At 40.5% G+C, this 19,494-nt stretch overlaps 1 protein-coding gene and 1 long non-coding RNA gene across 4 annotated transcripts in view; one reads left to right on the top strand and one right to left on the bottom strand.

Annotated features, from left to right (window-relative positions):
• Positions 1–19,494, bottom strand: part of KCNIP1 (potassium voltage-gated channel interacting protein 1) — a 575,203-nt gene that overhangs the window by 342,917 nt on the left and 212,792 nt on the right. The gene's annotated exons all lie outside the window — the stretch shown is intronic.
• LOC307209655 lies at positions 1,046–19,360 on the top strand. Its single transcript, XR_013835700.1, has 3 exons — positions 1,046–1,394; positions 16,139–16,254; positions 19,215–19,360. It is a non-coding gene; the product is annotated as an uncharacterized lncRNA (long non-coding RNA).

Below are 19,494 nucleotides of genomic sequence, written 5' to 3'. Positions count from 1 at the left end.
CTGGCTATAGGAATTATTTTTAGCAATAATTCAAATGGATTATTTTTAATTTCATTGGCGTGAACACTGGTTTGTTTTATACTCTTAAGTAATCTTAACAGCTCTCTGAGAACAGGAAAGAGACATAGTTGCCAGCGCCAGCTGAGTAACAAAAACAATGAGCCCAATTTGCATAAATAGATGAATCCAAATTAGAGAGATGCTGAAAGCCCTGCATTGCAGATCTCCCTTATTGGTGAAGATACACAACTGCTGGGGTACATCCCTTGCTGCCACCCATTTCCGTGGAGACCTAAGAACTCAAAAGAGAGAATGAAAGGAAAATTCTACACCATTGTTATGAGTGCTAACTGCTTATTCATATTTATGCAAACACACTGCTGCTGTTTCTCCCAGTGAGAAGGAGGAACTCTTTAATCGCTTCTCGGCCTTTTGGCTAAGATCAAGTGTAGTGTCTTTAATGCATCCCTCATTTCTGAGCCTTATTTATTACTATAAACATAACTTTCTCTATGTGGGATTCTGGTAATTCTATGAGGTTATCCAGATGGTTTATTTTGGAGACAGAGAAAGATATAATTGAAACCATAACCCCCTTCAGGCATTTGTTCTTCATAGTCAAGAAATACATAGAGTACAGCCGCACATGCTGATCTCACCCCCAGCATTGCTGTTAGTCCTCACTGCCTCTGCCTTCTGAACCTCTACATAGTGGAGAGGAGTTCTGACGTTCTGTGCATACAGTGGTGCTCCGCAAGACGAATGCCTCACAAGACGAAAAACTCACTAGACGAAAGAGTTTTCCGTTTTTTGAGGTGCTTCGCAAGACGAATTTCCCTATGGGTTTGCTTCGCAAGACGAAAACGTCTTGCGAGTTCTTGCAAGTTTGTTTCCTTTTTCTTAAAGCCGCTAAGCCATTAATAGCCACTAAGCTGCTAATAGCCGCTAAGCCGCTAATAGCCGTGCTTCGCAAGACGAAAAAACTGCAAGATGAAGAGACTCGCGGAACGGATTAATTTCGTCTTGCGAGGCACCACTGTATTCAGCTAACATACACAGGCTCCTCCAAGCTCATGTGCTCAAGGCTCCTGATCATATGGAGGAGCCTACACTGTGGAGCTGAGAGTGTCGGCTACCCATTCAGGCCTTATCTCTAATGTGCTGAGGTCAGTAGGGCAGACACAAGAGGGTCAGCAATGATGGAGGCAGAGCTGGTACATGCAGCCCTGATTCCTCTCTAGGCATCATTGGGTGGCAAATATTTCAGGGGGCTAACATTAAAACAGAAGCCATGACAAGCAAAAGACAAAGAGAGAAATGTGTCATCACTTGCACCAAAAGCTAACCAAAGGACCAGAAATACTGCAAAGAGACTTTGATTTTGCAGCAAGCAAGCAAGTAACAAATAAGCAAGTCAGGCCTAAATCCATGTAAAGTGAGAAAGCTGTAATCAAATATTCTGATTAAAAAACAAAACCTTTAAAGCAGTGTGCACACGCACACTTCAGCCTTCAAGTGATTTGGGATCTCTGCAGGGGTGTGCAGTAATTTGCTGTTTTACAAAACCATGTGGGTTTTTTTGCCACTCTGTGAATATGGTTGTGGGGTGTGTGGGAGTAAGGTATAAGTCTGCTTCAATAAATGAAACAAACCATTTTCCTCCTTGCCTGTAGGCTGCCCTAGTATGGTGGAGTTCTCTCCATCCAGTACATTTCGTACACACCCAGTTTAATTATCATAAACTGTGGTATGCATTAGGGAAAATAAGATGAGCACTGAGAGAACAAGTCAAAGTCTACACACACTGCCCCCTTAGTCATGAGGTAGTGAGGGTGGCTGCATAATACATACAGCTGAAGAAGGAAGTTGGAAAAGTGATACTCTCACTCTTTATCACTTCTTCTTTCTGCACCAGATTAAGTTTGCTTGATGAGACTTTACTCAGAACCCATGTGGGCACATGCTCTCTCATTTTCCTGTCTCTCGGCAAGGGGCCAATCCAGGATTGAGCAGTGATCAGAGGGGTAGTGCCCATAGCACTTGACTAAAAATACAAATGCCCACATAGGTCTAGAAAAGGTTGACAACCCATGCATACAGACAAAGCAATACATACGGCAGCATTTTGCTGAATTAGTTATGCAGCTCTCCTAGAGCCATTTATCTGCTATCCTGCAATACCAGCCCAAATAGGAACTTAATAACTAGGATAGACTCTAGTGTGCCACATACAATTTTCAATGCAGTGTGAAGTTCTGCACAGATCAAACCAACTTCAGTCCAGCATTCTTCTCAAATTAATATTCAGCTAGGCCAGGCTATTTTAAATTGCTTTTCCTATGCTTTGGTCCTGATGATGCCCTGTTAAGTGTTTCTGATTATTCACATATTATTTTAAGAGAGTTTTTCAGTGAAGTATTAAGCCATAATGTATATTGCCTGCCTTACTATGACATCCTTTTGGGGGGTCCTATTCAGTTAGCCACACCACCCTAATACCATATCAACATACATGAGTGAGATCTCCTGCCCTTCATTCTTAAGCACACTGTACAGTACTGATATGGAACATTGGTGGTACAACTGCTTCTTTCTTTCTTTTTTAAATCTTAGTGTTGCTGTAAAACAGTGCCTTCTGTTTTGGGGGACATCAAGCAAGTATACACACACACACACACACACACACATTTTTTGAAGCAAAACTCATTAATGTAAGCCGGATATGTCCTGGCTTCATTTTGTCACCATAAGGTTAAAAAAATAAATCAGCGAGGTTAAATCAGATTTGGCTGCACAGATTTAAAAAACAAATGACAAAGGAGCCAGTAATATCGGAAAGACTACAAAACGTTCTATGACATAAATTTTCATTGGGCCAAAGTCCATTTCATCAGATGTCATCTCCGAGATCACAAAGAAGTAATGTCTCTGTCAGAACAGATGAACACGATTATGTTTCTGGAATTATTTTATTCAGGATACTTTTAAACAATCCTGGAATATCAAGCCATTTTAACATGAATATTGCCGGACACTGTTGCTTTCTCCGTTTGAAATGGCATATATATTGTGGCTTTGGCCTTAAAGTGATCATTTTTCACTATTCTACGGTGATTTAGCAGCATAGGTTGGGTGGAGATAGCATACTGAGCAACATTCCCAATGCTTCCTTTTTCAAAAAATTGCTAGTAAATCTGAAAAGCCTCCCTGCTGGAAATGTGAAATACACGCTGTCTTGAGAAGTGACATATTGCAAGAGTAAAATTCAGTTAGTGCTCATGTTCTGTTTGTTATGATGCTATTCAAAAGCAATTTTTTTCCATCTTGAGCATTGATCACGAACATTTGTCAGATTCATTTCCTGGGCGGGTGGGGGGGAGAGGAAGAGGGAGGGAGGGAGGGAGGATAAGGAGCTCTCTCAATAAGCATTACAGCAATTCAAGAATCTGGCATATGATCCATGTTTACTTTCATGAGAATTAATAAGGCTTCTGTTTGCATAAGTAGTCATACATGCATAAACAGATCAGCACCATCCAACACATACATCTGTAATCATCCTCACAGTTCAGTCTGTCCAACATAAGTGATGATGATTAGGAAATTGATTTGAGAAGCAGGAAGTGGTGAAGCCCACAAATTCAACACAGCTGACAGAAGACCGTAGCGCTGTGTGGGAAAACAACCATTTCATCTTGTTACTAGATGTTTATGCAATAATTCATATTGCATCTTAAATGTGTGGCAAGAAGATACAGATTCCTTTAGCAACAACAAAGCTGGCATACAAAGATAAATGTGAATAGCTTCTTTTCATTCTAGGAAGCATCTCTGGCATTACACAATAATAAACACATTTGTAGATCCACTTTATAGAGAGAGCTTTGTTAGATTATTGGAGATCTAGAAATAGTTTTAAACTGTGCAGCTTGTATAACATTAGCTCCATATTTAACTACTCCCATATTTCCACATTTGCTTTCCTAAGGTGGCAAAGAAGAAGTCCACAGAAGCCATGATGTGTTTCAAACGAACTTCTTCCACAAGTTTAGCCAAATATGGTGCAGCCCCAATCAAGAGTAACTGGGCATTTAGTGTGGTATCCAAATAGGGGTACCTGCACAGATACAGATTCATGTGCACAGACTCTCCATGCAGGACATCAATTGGGTAGCATGAAGCTGGATGTACAGTTGCACACACAATAGTCTACCCATTCAGATGTCACTGAACATGCAGGTGTCATAGGAGGGGGCTAGGAGCTGCATGGACAGTGAGGGCAGCTGAGCCTGGGGTTGCTGCTCCCTCTAAGCAATTAATGTTAGAAGTCTGTGACAAGAAGGTTTATTTGAACACTCCTACTGCTATGCAAGACAGGATGAATTACAGGGTTTTTCGGGTGACTGGGAATTCTGCTTTTTCAGATAAGCATCCCTTGAAACGATTAATAAGAATCAGTGTGACACAAATCACTGAGTCATGCTTTATATGCAGACCTTGGCTGCAGCGACAGCAACATGCAGCATATGTTTGGGATTTCTGACTAAAGCATTATTCATGAATATAGCTTCGTTTGAATAAGAAGGCTGTTCTGTGTTATGGAATCATAACATTTTAGAATTGGAAGAAGCCCTGTGGATCATCTAGTCCAACCCCTTGCAATGCAGGAATATCAACTAGACCATACATGACAGAAAGCCATCCAAGCGCTGCTTAAAAACTTCCATATTATGTTATCACTAGAGAATAAAATGTGAAATATATGATGAGGAATGAGTACAGACGGTTAAGGTGTGCGAAATTCATGCACTTTCTTTTTTTAAAAAACTTTTTTTATTCAAAATTAAAACAAAACATATTATCCAGAAACATATCATCCTTATTTTTTCCCCCATTTTTGGAAAAAGTATGGAAGAAGCGTAAATGGAAATGATAATTTTTAAAAATCACAATGGAAAACTATGGCAAATACAACAGGAAATGGGAATGGAAGATAAGATTAACAGGCACACTGTAGGCATGGGGCTAAATTTGCACCTGTTTTAGTGACTGAATTTTTGCAAAGGGGGGTTAGTGTTTGCAAGCTTGCAAAATAACTGAATGGAAACCATTGAAAAGTGAACTGGTCATATGTGCCTGGCTTCATCCCATCGTTTGCAGATCTGTGGTTCCTTATTGAGGTATGATATAGAAGAACACTGGGGATGCAGGTGGCGCTAAAGGTTAAAGCCTCAGCGCCTAGGACTTGCCGATCGAAAGGTCGGCGGTTCGAATCCCTGCGGCGGGGTGCGCTCCCACTGCTCGGTCCCAGCGCCTGCCAACCTAGCAGTTCGAAAGCACCTCCGGGTGCAAGTAGATAAATAGGGACCGCTTACCGGCGGGAAGGTAAACGGCGTTTCCGTGTGCGGCTCTGGCTCGCCAGAGCAGCGATGTCACGCTGGCCACGTGACCCGGAAGTGTCTCCGGACAGCGCTGGCCCCTGGCCTCTTAAGTGAGATGGGCGCACAACCCCAGAGTCTGTCAAGACTGGCCCGTACGGGCAGGGGTACCTTTACCTTTACCTTTATAGAAGAACACTATGGAACTCTGGGAAGTAGTTTTTATTTTGACTGCACAGCAGGTGGTATATTGATAGGTACTATAATACCCTCCAACACCCTGTCCTATCCAAATTAAGCCTTTCTTAAGAATAATTAACTTTAGTTAATTCCCCAAAGTCTCCAAGAGTCAATGCATGCAGTAACCAAATTCAACTGTACGCCAAATGGTGATAATCCAAAGTCTCTCCTATTGAAAAACTGAAAACAAACTCATAATGGCCAATTAGCATGGCTAAATGCTACCACCAACATGCCTCTGAATACCAGTAACTGTGAAACAACAGTAGAAGACTATTGCCCTCATCATTTCCTGACTGTTGGCTTCCCATGGATCTGTGATGATAAAAACAGACTTCTGGTCTGGATAGGCCTTTGCTCTGATCTAGGAGGGCTGTTATGATCTTGCTCTTGTGGAACAACACTTTGCTTAGGGAATTGCAATGGTAAAGAATTTTTGTTTTCTCACAACACTCCTCATCTGTTTGGAGGTAACAAATTCTTATTACAGACGGCATATGTGGAATTTCTACAAAACAAAAACAGGGCAGATACTGGAAGAGACAATGTACTGTTGTTGTTGTTGTTGCTGCTGCTGCTGCTGCTGTTGTTGTTTAGTCGTGTCTGACTCTTCGTGACCCCATGGACCAGAGCACACCAGGCACTCCTGTCTTCCACTGCCTCCCGCAGTTTGGTCAAACTCATGCTGGTAGCTTCGAGAACACTGTCCAACCATCTCGTCCTCTGTCGTCCCCTTCTCCTTGTGCCCTCCATCTTTCCCAACATCAGGGTCTTTTCCAGGGGGTCTTCTCTTCTCATGAGGTGGCCAAAGTATTGGAGCCTCAGCTTCATGATCTGTCCTTCCAGTGAGCACTCAGGGCTGATTTCCTTAAGAATGGATAGGTTTGATCTTCTTGCAGTCCATGGGACTCTCAAACGTTTCCTCCAGTACCATAATTCAAAAGCATCAATTCTCACTTACATACATCACTACTGGGAAAACCATAGCTTTAACTATACGGACCTTTGTTGGCAAGGTGATGTCCCTGCTTTTTAAGAAGCTGTCTAGGTTTGTCTTTGGACAATGTACTAGTGATAGGTTAATTGCCACCCCTCTTCTCATTGAGAATGCAATGAGGTTTGTTGGTGTTATCATATTCCTGAGCTAAAGCAGCTGTCAAAGCAACAAGACATGAGATGCATGTTAGCAAGTAGATGTCAGACATTTCCTGATTAAGGCAACAGAACAAGAGAAGGCAAATAGCAATGTGTAAATGAAACTGTTTAAAACTTGTGGACAAAATGCTGAGAGTCAGGGAGAAAGATGACAAGAGTAGGTATATGAAGATGCAGTGGGAACAGGAAGGGAAAATCTAACTGAAATTACATCAAGCAAGTAAAGGAAGCTCAGGCATAACAGTACTACAGAGGACAAGGTGTTGAACAAGGAGTGAACAAATGCATGTTTGCTGTAGGAATTAGAAATAAATTCAAATAATGAAATTAATTCAGCATAAAATCCTTGGCTATCAAGGGTTGGGGAAGAGATCCATAAAATCCATAGCTTTAGAATGGTGAAGAAAACTTGCTGTTAATAGAGAAGAAACAATGAAATATCTAGTGATAATGGACTAAAATTTGCAAGGACCTGGGTTCATGAAGGATACAAGAAGATGCTATTAAATATCTAGAAACACTGATAAATATCCTTCTGAAGACTGGGCCAAAAACAAAGAACTGAAAACTGGCAGGGTTCCATGGGCAAAATTTCGCTGATGGATGTTTACCAAGCCTCATTTGAAAATGTTCCAGACAAAGGGATGTCAAATTTCTCTCAGCAGCTTGCCCAGATTTTAGGTAAGGTCTCAAATTGATGGGGCCATTACATTCACACCAATAAGAAAGACTTTTTTTGAAATAGCTCATCAGATGCAATTACTTCTCGCTATAAACTGCCTTACATTTAATATGTAGCCTGCTGCATTAGGCCCTGATCCAGACTGCAGCCAATAGAGGGGTGCAATTAATACTTCCCATCCCAGTGTCGCCTCCTCCCACCTGCTATGGGATGCAACAACCAGGACCAAGTAAATTCCTTCCAATAGGATTCAGTCCAGGAGAGTAGAAGAAGCAGTAATTGATGTCATCCTGTGGGTCAAGCATTGATTCCCTATTTCCTATGCCACTGGGATTGCTGACTTAAGGACAGAAAAAGTTGGGATTCCAACACCACAAACCAGAATCTCCCTGGTGTCAGGAATCGGTGGGTCACTGGTACCTAATACTGTGCCAGTGCTAGCAATAAAGTTGTACTGCACTACCTGAGTCTGGGCACTTTGTCACTGAGAGAGGACACTTGACTACAGTATTTTTAGGCTATTGTCTACATTGGGCTGCTTGCTCTGTTCCAGCTTTTTGACAGTTATCCAGTGATGATAACTCACTTATCGGTTATTCAAGTTCCTGGTGGGAGAATTTAACCTTACTCTCACTCACTGGGTACCTTACAAGGAGGAACAACACAGATCCCCATAAGCACTATTACATTACACACTAAAAACATTTCATCCTGCTGGCCTTTCTGTTGTGCACACCACTTGTATCCATCATCATTCATTATAGTTTGCCCTATTAAGTGGAAGAATTAGGCTGTGACCATGAGCATGTGGTTTATCATTATGCCCTGCTGCAGCAACTGCTGACACATATGCAGAATGCAACTGCTGTGAGGAGGTATTAGGTACCTTGTTAAGGAGCCATCCTTGACTTTAAACTCTATATTTATTCCTAGAGGACTTATTAGAATATCAAAGAACCTGGAAACAAAAATACACAATTTAATTAAGGCACCAATGAAAAATGGCCACCCAACTTGCAATAAATCACCCAAATATTAGAACAGAAATCACACTATGCATTGTAATTAGGACCCTCATAATCAAAGCAAATGTTCATCACATACATTAGCAAAACAAAATGACACAACTCAATTTACATTTATATGTGGGGTAATGATTTTATACTTCAAAATACAAAAAAGAGAGTCCATAATAGATGAGTTCATATATGAAGCAAAGAATAAATACGATGATAAGATGGATGCTATCCACTTCCCAGCATGACATCACACAATACACCCATATCCCTACATTGCTGGGATGAGTGTGGTGGAATGAAGCTGCTTGCAATATGATGGCTGTCCTTCATGAGGCAAGAGCTACTAGATATTACAGTGGGATAGGAAAGGGATGTAAAGGACTCCCTACAGAGAATTTTTGGGTTAAAATATTTTAAAACAAGGTATTTTAATGCAGTTTATTACAATTTTGAGGCAAGAAGCGTACAATAAAATTCAGAGAAGTGTGAAATGAGAAGGGTCATTTTGTTCTGATACAGGCTAGGGGTCTAAATTAGACCAGTTCACTTTAAAATTTGGACTGAACAAAATTCTCATTTCTGTCTGAGAAAAGTCTAATAGGACAAACTTCATAGCTCAGAACGAGACTCTTAATCTCAGGGTTGTGGGTTTGTGCCCCACATTGGGAGAAAGATTCTTCCATTGCAGGAGGTTGGACCAGATGATCCTCATGGTCCCTCTATGATCCTATGACTTCTGAATAGACATAGATAAACATTTGAAAAGGCCTGCTGGAACAGGCCAAAAGACCATCTAGTCCAGCATCCTGTTCTCACAGTGGCCAACCAGATACCTACAGGATGCTTCACACAGGGCCTGAGAGCAACAACCCTCACTCCATTTGTGATTCACAGTAATGGGCATTCTGCCTCTGACACTGGAAGGTATTACATAGCCATCATGGCATAAAAAGCTTATGCTGCAAAATGTAACATGCCTGGAGGAATGGAGGTATGGAGAAAGCATACCTTACAGGGACTCTTTATATTATAATATATTAGAAATAACCATTAAAGCAAATGTTCACCAGCTTGGAAAGTAGAGCTAGATAAATACAAATAAATCCAGTTCATTTTATAGGCTATCTGCAGCTGTAGTATCAAAATATATCATTTCTATTGCAACCACAGGAAATCAATGAAGGAGAAAGGCTTATGAAATGTCATATTTGTGCACATCCCAGACCTAACACCTGTCAAGGCCAAGACATATTGAAGCTTCTTATATAATTGCAGACCTCTTAAAATATGTATTCTGTCTTAAGTAATGCTTGCAGGTTGAAATATTTTTGAAACCCAATTAATATATTTTATTGGAGAGTTCTTGTCTACAAAAAAAGAAAAAGAAAAAAAGAAATGAGGCAGTATCTCACATTTCTGAAGAATTTCATTGGTGTTCTCCAAGATGCATTAGACAAACCTGTATGCTTTATAGGCATATGTCTTCCTTTCAGCACTTACGACAGCTTTCCTAACAATTCAACAAGGATTAATATTTTGGCTAAAATAGAGGTGGATCTGGTTTCAGAGACACTACTAACTACACATTAACATTTAATGCATTTTACATTGTTTGATAAAAAATGGAAGCAAAGGAAACAAACAAAAATTACACACTGGCCAAATCAGATTCACAAACAAAATCTGGAACTGGAAGACTAGGGAGCCATTAAGCATTTTCCCCTTCATCAACCACTTTATATATTTAGAGAAACAATCTAATACCCATCATAGCTTTTCATCCATAACACAGTTAATTACAGCCCCAGCATTCTGTCCATTCCAGTGATTGAAGAAATGCTACCACTTATCACATGTGATAGTTGAACAGGAATGCACTCAGTCAAGCTAAAGAAAAGCAAGCTAGCAGTTTAGTCTATACAAATTTCCACAGTGGGGGGGGGGGGAGGACAGCTATACTATAAAAAGAGTTGCTTTTATAGTGACTTCTGCATCTGATCTCACGCTTCCAACACCATTAAGCAGACTAAGGACTTTTAACCTAATTCCTCATGATGGACGTATCTCTTTTCTCACCATTCACTTAGCAGACATGATTAATGCAGTATCCTCATTCCATGAGCATAAGGATTTATGTTTATATAGCATAACTTTTTATCATATCCTTCCCTCATTCATGCTCCATGCCCTCCCCAGATCTGCTCTTGAGGGTTGGGGAAAACCCCAGAACAGATTTAGGTAGTGTTGCCATATATTGAAGAGCAAATAAGAGGTCAGCCCGAGTCCCTGCCAGCCTGAGCTGGGGAAATAGGTGAGCGGGCACGCCAAAAAGCGTGTGTAAGTAAGTAAGTACCTCCCAAACCCCAACATTTCCTTTAAAATGTAAAAATCTCCCCTGGATGCGCATGTTGAGCCCCCAAAAGAGGACATATCTGGGATTTGCCAGATGTATAGCAACTCTAATTTAGGGAGTATTCAGAGAAAGGATAGGGGGAAGTTCCATTGCCAAAATGCAAATCCTTTCGTTAATGGAATGAGTTTCCTGGGTACAACTCTTCCAGTACAACTGAAACCATGTCTACTCAGAAGCAAGTTTCTTTGAATTCAATGGGGCTTAAGGTAAAGGGACCCCTGACCATTAGGTCCAGTCACGGACAACTCTGGGGTTGTGGTGCTCATCTCACTTTACTGGCTGAGGGAGCCGGCATACAGCTTCCAGGTCAGGTGGCCAGCATTACTAAGCCGCTTCTGGGAAACCAGAGCCGCATATTGAAACGCCGTTTACCCTCCTGCTGGAGCGGTACCTATTTATCTACTTGCACTTTGATGTGCTTTCGAACTGCTAGGTTGGCAGGAGCAGGGAACAATGTGAGCTCACCCCATCACGGGGATTCGAACTGCCTCTAGATTGCAGCCTGAATCTTTCTGGGCCCAAGGTAGAAAGGGAGCTTGTTAATTCCCAGTATTATTAGCAACATACACTCCCCTCTCTCTTAACTCTCTCACAAAGATTAAATATGTTAATATAACTGAACTGTACAATCATAAACACATTAGTGTTAACCTGTGGCTCAACACCTGTTATTCTACATGCTGCTTAGAACAAATCTTTCACATAATGGGAAAACTGACGTAACTCTCATTGCATGCAGGTGTAGAAAAGCAGCCACTGTGAATTACAAAGCTCCTGGAATCACAATGTTACACCTACCTATTATGTCTAGGTCAACCTTTTCCAGTGGCGTAGCGTGGGGGGTGCAGGGGGGGCGGCCACACTGGGCGCAACATCTTGGTGGGAGGGCGCTCTCTGCCCCCTGCTAAAATCCACGGTTAGGGGGCACAAATTACTTGCCTTGCACCGGGTGCTGACAACCCACGCTACGCCACTGACCTTTTCATTTTTAAAAATATTGTTACTTTTAAATGCTGATTTGGATTTTTTGCAAATGCATTTATTTCAATGGAGAGCATTATCTGTGGATGAAAGATAAAGCTATCATCAAAGAAAGATTTGCACATTCCTTCTTGCACCAGACAACTGTCAGCTGCGTAGCCTACTTTTTAATATATTACTGCCATATGTTTACTTAACATCTGACTAATGCTTTCTTGTGGCTCAAGAAAACAAGACTATTTAAATCACTTTTGACTGGACCAAGCTGACCTAATAATTACAAACTCCATTTCAATTAACACTCGGACGTTTTCCTGACACATCCTGCCTTGGGGTTCTTAATAGAAAATGGAAAATTAGTTTGTAAAAAGAAAACTTGGCTTTAAAGTGTTGCTGCCCTGGTGTAAAAATGATGTTATTAGCTGAGTTGTCATGCTGTGTAAGTCAGATGAATGTCAACCATCAGCTTGGGCTATGAAGGTTCGAAGGTTCACTAGAATGACCAATGAAGGTGACTACAGAAGTGTATCTTGACACAATTATCAGTCTACCATGCATGCACTCCTAACAGTCTCCATGTAGAGCATCATGTTTGTAGAAATCACTACTAGGAAGATGCAGGAGTGTCCAAAATTGGTCAGGAGAGAAAGTTGCTTGAAGGAATGGGAGAAGGAGTTCCCTGCCAAACACTTCTTCCATTTTATTTAGATATTAGGTACACTCCACTCATCCCAGCTTTTATGTGAATGGGACAGGTGTGAATAGGGATCAAGGAGAAATTTGATTCTGCCCTATCTAATTCACACTTTCTGAAACAATGTGTGAACCAAAATGCCTCTATACTTCAAAACTTGCACTTCTCCAAATTTTGTAGCGCAGTTCTCCGGCTAAATAACATATTAAAAAATACATATATTAGGGGAAAGTGCCAAAATACACGTTAATGAAAATAACATACAAAAATACATGATATTTTGAAAAATGGCTTCCAAAAATGATTATAGGTGGTAAATTGCTTGCAAAAATGTGAATATTAGGCAAGATGGTGTTCACAAAAATATATATTATGAAAATTGCACTAAAATGCTGATGAATATGATGACTTTAAAAAACATAAACTCACAGAAAGATGGAGGACTGAACTTATAGCTGGGAGGGGAATAAGAAAGGCAGGAAATAATACATAGAGAAACCAAAATTGTTTCATTCACCTCTGGTTATGAATAAGATACATGCCACTACTCTGTCACATCTAGTTTGGACCCAAAACTATTTCAATGGCTAATAAGCAAAACATTGATACCACGGGATGGTGTCCCCAACATGCTGGAGCAGTCTGTGGTTGCTATAGCCACTCTATTAATGCATGCAAGTAAATCCTTCAGGCAGAAACCAGCAATAAAAATTGTACTCAGCATAAGGAAAAATATTATTGTTGGCATCAAGGTGAGTATGTAGGTGGGGTAAATAGAGAAAGCAAGAACTGCAGATTATTCCTAACCAACCAGCAAGTGCTAATATAGATTCATCACCAATCTTTCAAATCTCTCACAAAGCTCATACACCCTTAGGGATTAGGTAAAGAACCCTGTTTGCAGAAGACATATGCAACAGCTTCTGCTTGTGCAACTCGGCTATCGCACTCTCCTCCCACTTGTGCCCCCCAAAATTGGCTCAGGTGGGGTGGGAGAGTCTGCAGAACAGTGGAGAGTGATGTGGAAGATAATATGCTTATGCAGACAGAGTATTCAACATAATGTGATGCTGAAGTTCACCTTTAGTCATTTCTAACTTTACGTAGAAATCTACCTCCCCCCTTCCCATTCTTGGTTCTTGCTTCTATCTACCTTAGCTAAACAACGCTACTCTGTTGGTGAAGCTCCTATCAACTTGTTGTCTTTACTCTTGGCTTTCATTTTTATTTTATTTTTACATCGACAGAAGAGGAACTAACTGATGCTTTGTAAAAGCTCTCCTTGTGAACAACTCAACAGGTGGTCAAGAATGGAAGTTGGGATCCTGCTGTACTCTGTTTAGATTGGTCAATTCTCTGTGTATCCTGTTTACAGGAGCAACAAAGACTTTCAAAAGGAACTACAACTTCTGAACAGACACAATTCTTATTCTGAATTGCAGCAGAGCACATGTTCTGAAGGCTTGCTCCTCTTTAACACCATGCCTGTATTTGTTATGAAGCACTGGCATTGTATATTCTGTTGCAGAAGCTTTATTACAGAATAAGCTGACTTTTGAATTTGTCAAAATCTACTGAAAAATATGTGATGTCTTCCTGTCTGGGGGTATCAAAGAAGCAACATTCCAGTATTTTCTAACAGCTGACCCACCAAGAGATACAGAAAAGGACTTCTGGTTGTCCACACTTCTCATGGTTGATACCTGAAAGACTAACCACCAATAGCTCAATTGTATTGTATTGACCATAATGCTAAGAACCTAGTGCTTCTGCTCTATTACACCCACTAGGAATTCTGCTGCTTGTTTTATTAGGAGTAGCATCAGCCTCTAAGTGGAGAGTTTGATGCATTGTCATTACAAGCTCTCTTGGAGCACAGTCAAATAAGAGATTGAAAGTTGTCTTGATAAGTAAATACTTTTGAGCTAGCAACTATGTGGTCTAGTGCTTACAGATATAGATCAGGAATTACATATTGTTGGCTCACATTCATTCTTGTCACTGAGTTAGCCCTTATGGACTTTACACACAGAGATTGTAATTAACTTAAAAGACAGTTGGGAGAACAAGCCTCCAAAATCCTTTCCAGAACCATGAGATGTCTCAAATGAGTAATGCTTTTTATTTTGTGGGTAGCATTCCCAAGTATCTAAGGAGGGCAACTGCCTGTCAGTAAACACAGCAGTCATTCTAATAATAATTGCTTCTATCTACTCTAGAAAATTCAAGCATAGGCTTCTGACATATTCAACTTTTCTTCTCCAGTTACCGATGAAGAAAAATGAAAGAAAAGAAATTTAGTTTATTGGAGAAGTGGAGGTAAAAAGAAAAGGCAAAATAGATTTTTCTGTAAGGGTAACAAAATTTCAACTAGTGGGCATGAATACTAAAAAGAGTAGTGGCCAGAAAGTGTTCCTAGAATTCAGGATGGATACACTAATTGTTAGTAATTTCTATTATCTTAAGTTTGCTGCTGACATTACCTAGTGTATGAAATACAGAAGCATATAAGCATGAGCAAGAAAAGCTCAGGGATATGACCATTCCACTGCAAAAGGGCATGCAACAATTCAGGTCAGGGCCAAAGATCTGCTTGAAAATATGTAAGATTTCACCCCACCTCCCATTTCTATCACTGCTGCCATAGACAAGGGGCATACTGGGGAGCATAATCTAACAAAATACTGTTGAATTTCAAGCATCTGACCAAGCTACCAAGTGTTTCTTAGCCCTATAACATAAACCAGATTGCATAGGGTCCAAAAAGTATCACCCAGGATGTGTCACCTTCTCTTTCATCTTGCCCAGAATGGCAGATGGAATGCTGACCTGCATGAATGGAAGGATCATGTTCTCTGAATAAGTGACAGAGAGGGAAAGAGAGAGAGAGAGGAAATAGAAATACACAGAGAGAGGGGGAGAGGGAGAGCTGGATAGGCTCCACTTATAGTAAAGAGAACACATCACCTTCCTAGAATGATGCATTATAATTTCAATTAGTCGTGACCTCAGTTACTCTTTGCTAGCTTTCATCAGTGAGTTAAGACAGGGCATGAAAGTGTACACACCACTCTGTAAGCAACAATATCTTGATTCATTGCAGGATTTAAAAAAAAAATATGCAAAACTTATTGTTTTAACAATAATTTCAAAAATTTGATAGATTGAAACAGGTAAACTATTACTTTCTAAAGCTTTGAAATGAACTTATATTTCAGTTACATATAACAAATATTTTTTAAAGCATTTAGAAAGTCTCCTGCGGGTTTGCATTAGCTGAAAAAATTGTTGGATATACTAACCTAGAAATAGAGTTAGCACTTGAGGGAATCCAAAGATCATTGATGAACTAATGATTCATTATAATTCAAACTGACAGAGTTTTGTGCAGCCTTAGGTGGAATTTAAAGTTAACCTCAGGTAGTATCCACTGTGAAGGGCAAGCAATGGTATCGCTTGAAAGCATCTCCCTCTGGGGATTAAGTGCTCAAACTGCTGCAAAGGTGAGCAATTTTTATCTCTCTGTCAGAGTGTCTAAGGACTGACCTAGTGACCTTTTTATTCCTTGGTTTGCAGCTTTGCTGACTAATTTGACACAGATGGTGATATGCTGCAGCAACCACCTCCCAGGATAGCTGGGCCACTTAAGGCTTAAGCAAAGAGAGAGCACAGCACCTGTAGAAGGCAAGAAGGTATTTATCAACGCTATTGCACTCTGGTCCCCTCTGAAAGCATCTACTGTTGCCTGAACTGAGGCCTCCATTTCTCCCCCTGTCCAATGTAAGAGTAAATTGGATAGCAAATTGGTAAATTGGGATGTAGAGCATGGGGAGAGTCCTGTTCAACTCATCTTGCCAACTAGTACTATTGTTCCCGAGACAATTTTGTATCAAGAGCCACAAGTCAATCTGAGCAGTGTATTATTAACTGACAGGCTGTCCTCATTACTGCAGATAAATCTGAGAGCAGAGCAACAGATATGAAAAACTTAAAGGTCATTCCATGTTCAGGGAACATACAGTTCAGTCTTCAAACATTTAAAAGAAATCCTTGACTACTACTCCCTCATAGTGGTTAAGTGAGAGATCACTGGCGAAGGAAAAACAAGAATGATTGGGGATAATTATCCTTACAAGTTCACTTGCAGTTCATCCCAGTACCTGGCTCTCGCTCCAGCATAGAATGTGAGGGAGAAGGGGAGGAGGCGCTGAGTGCAAAAGCACTACACCTACTGTAAACCTTCCTACATCATTAGGAAGCAGAGGTTCTCCTGTTAATTAGAGCTTAATTGGACTAAAGTACATGCATGGGATAGGGACACGGGTGGCACAGTGGGTTAAACCACAGAGCCTAGGACTTGCTGATCAGAAGGTTGGCAGTTCGAATCCCTGCAACGGAGTGAGCTCCTGTTGCTCGGTCCCTGCTCCTGACAACCTAGCAGTTCGAAAGCATGTCAAAGTGCAAGTAGATAAATAGATACAGCTCCGGCGGGAAGGTAAACGGCGTTTCCGTGTGCTGCTCTGGTTCGCCAGAAGCAGCTTAGTTATGCTGGCCACATGACCTGGAAGCTGTACGCCGGCTCCCTCGGCCTATAGAGCAAGATGAGCGCCACAACCCCAGAGTCAGTCACAACTGGACCTAATGGTCAGGGGTCCCTTAACCTTTACAGGCATGGGATAGTAATAATAATAATAATAATAATTTATTTGTACCCCGCCCATCTGGCTGGGTTTCCCCAGCCACTCTGGGCGGCTTCCACAGAAACCAAAAATACACTAAAATCACATATTAAAAACTTCCCTGAACAGGGCTGCCTGTTCAGATGAGATCACAAACTGTGGAACAAACCAACTGCAAGGACTGTAAGGTGTGAACTAAGACTTCATTCGGTGCAAAAGACGGTGGGGAGGAGAAGAGCTTACGGTTTCTTTATTTAAAGTTTTCTTCTCTACATTCATAATTTGGCAACCCTCATCCAAATGCTAGTTCAAATTATATTTGTACAAGCGAGGATGGAAGAAATTGGAATAGAACATCAAACGGAACTGTGTGTGTGTGTGTAAAAAAAGGGGGGGAAAGGGAGGGAAGCTCTATTTTGCAAAAGGTTTACGATGGAAACCTAGAGCTGACTCTTCCCCATTCCTTACTGAATAATGCTGAGAGGACTTGGAATTTAATGTAATGGGAAGTATAATTGCTCATATATCTTCAGCTGGAAGGAAGGATGAAAGGAGTCTGTGAACTGCCAATGAACTGATAAGGTTATTTAATGTGGCATCTGCAGTTCAATAGACTTCTCTTCTTCCCAGGCTGAGAGGAAAAATGGTGACAACAGTTTATTTCCTGGGACAGAGTAACTTTTTCAGCTGTTGTTAAAGTTGCAAAACAATGACGCATGGGATGGAGCGATGGAGAAATGTCTGGAAAAACAATAGGATATCAGCTCCACCCAAGGCATGACAGATAACAGCAACAATCGGGAAAAAGAAAAACATAACATCTTGCAAGGACAGGAAGAAACACTACGGACAGTATAATTGCCACTCACAGGAAGAACAAGTATATAGTTTGAATTCCTCACATGCAGTTTTATAAATCATTTAATATGTCAACATGAATAGAATTTATTAACATTGCAGTTGTATAAAAAAAAGGTAAAGGGACCCCTGACCAAGTCCTAGGCTCTGTGGTTTAACCCACAGTGCCACCCGCGTCCCAGTAGTTGTTGTATAAGGGATTATTATTATGACTGGAACATAATTGAAACAATTACAATTTTGGAGTGTAGAAATAAAATCATCAAACCATCAAATCTAGCACACTGGGGGCCACTTTATCTAAATTATATAATTTGGTATTTGAATAATTGGTATTGTTGTAATGAGGCTATTATTGGACTGTAATTGAAAACGAATATTTATTATAATAATAATAAAAGAAGTGAAAGGAGGACTGTCCCCAATCCTTTAATATACAATCCGGTTAATATACAATGAGCTTTTAATACAGGTGTGGGGATCCTTTGACCCTCAGGATGTTGCTGAACTACAACTCTCATAATCCGTGGACACTGGTCATAGGGTTGCAGCCCCAAAAGCAATGAATGAAATTTTATGTTGATGCAAAGTGTGCTACCCACACAGTTCTTGTTCTGGTCTCACTATGAGCAAGGAAGAGCCTCTGTAAGAAATGGACACAATTTACTGCCAAATAGCTTTGTTGTCTTGTGCATTTGAGAAAACTAATACAAAGTGGAGAAAGGATTTGAATGAGAAGAATTAGACTTGTTAATAGTAGGAGTCCACATGTTCATTTTCATTTCTTGAAAGCTTGAACCAGGCACTTTCTGTATTTTTTTTCCAGGAGCCAGAACAATATCAGGCAGAATCAATCCCCACCGCAAGTCTTTAGGAAACCATTTAGCGATGGATCATCTTAATAGATCCCCCATTCTTACAAGGAGTGTAGCTAGACTTTGAAATAATAGTTGGCAGGTCTCCAAAAATATCAGTGCACAGTATATAAGTGAGATCGAAAAGAAAAGAAAGGAAAGGAAAAACAAAACTTGTTAAGTCTGAGAGTACTGAAAACATTAAATACGGTTACATCAAGTACAGTAGACAATTTCTTCTTTTTGTTATTTCTTTTAAAGAAGAGCCTATTCCAACCATGCTGAAGGCAGGTCTAGACATGAAAAGCAGAGTGGTAGAGGAAAGTTGTCTATTTGGAAGTAAGCTTCTCCCTGAATTCAAGAAAATGTTACATCCAATAAGAAACAAACCTTGGTATTGTTTGTTCCTTATGTTTTCCAACTCTCTTCATTTTTTTCCTTTTGCCTATTTCATAATCGCCACCACCCACCCTACATGTAACTCCAAACCAATCCTGAAATCTCATTTTCCTGTTGCAGTCATGCCATCTTAAACCCTGTA

The sequence above is a fragment of the Podarcis cretensis genome, assembly GCF_951804945.1.
Source record: "Podarcis cretensis genome assembly, chromosome: 2".
Taxonomy (NCBI): Eukaryota; Metazoa; Chordata; class Lepidosauria; order Squamata; family Lacertidae; genus Podarcis; species Podarcis cretensis.
Note: the sequence above shows the minus strand (reverse complement) of the source record. Positions and strands in the feature narration are given on the sequence as shown.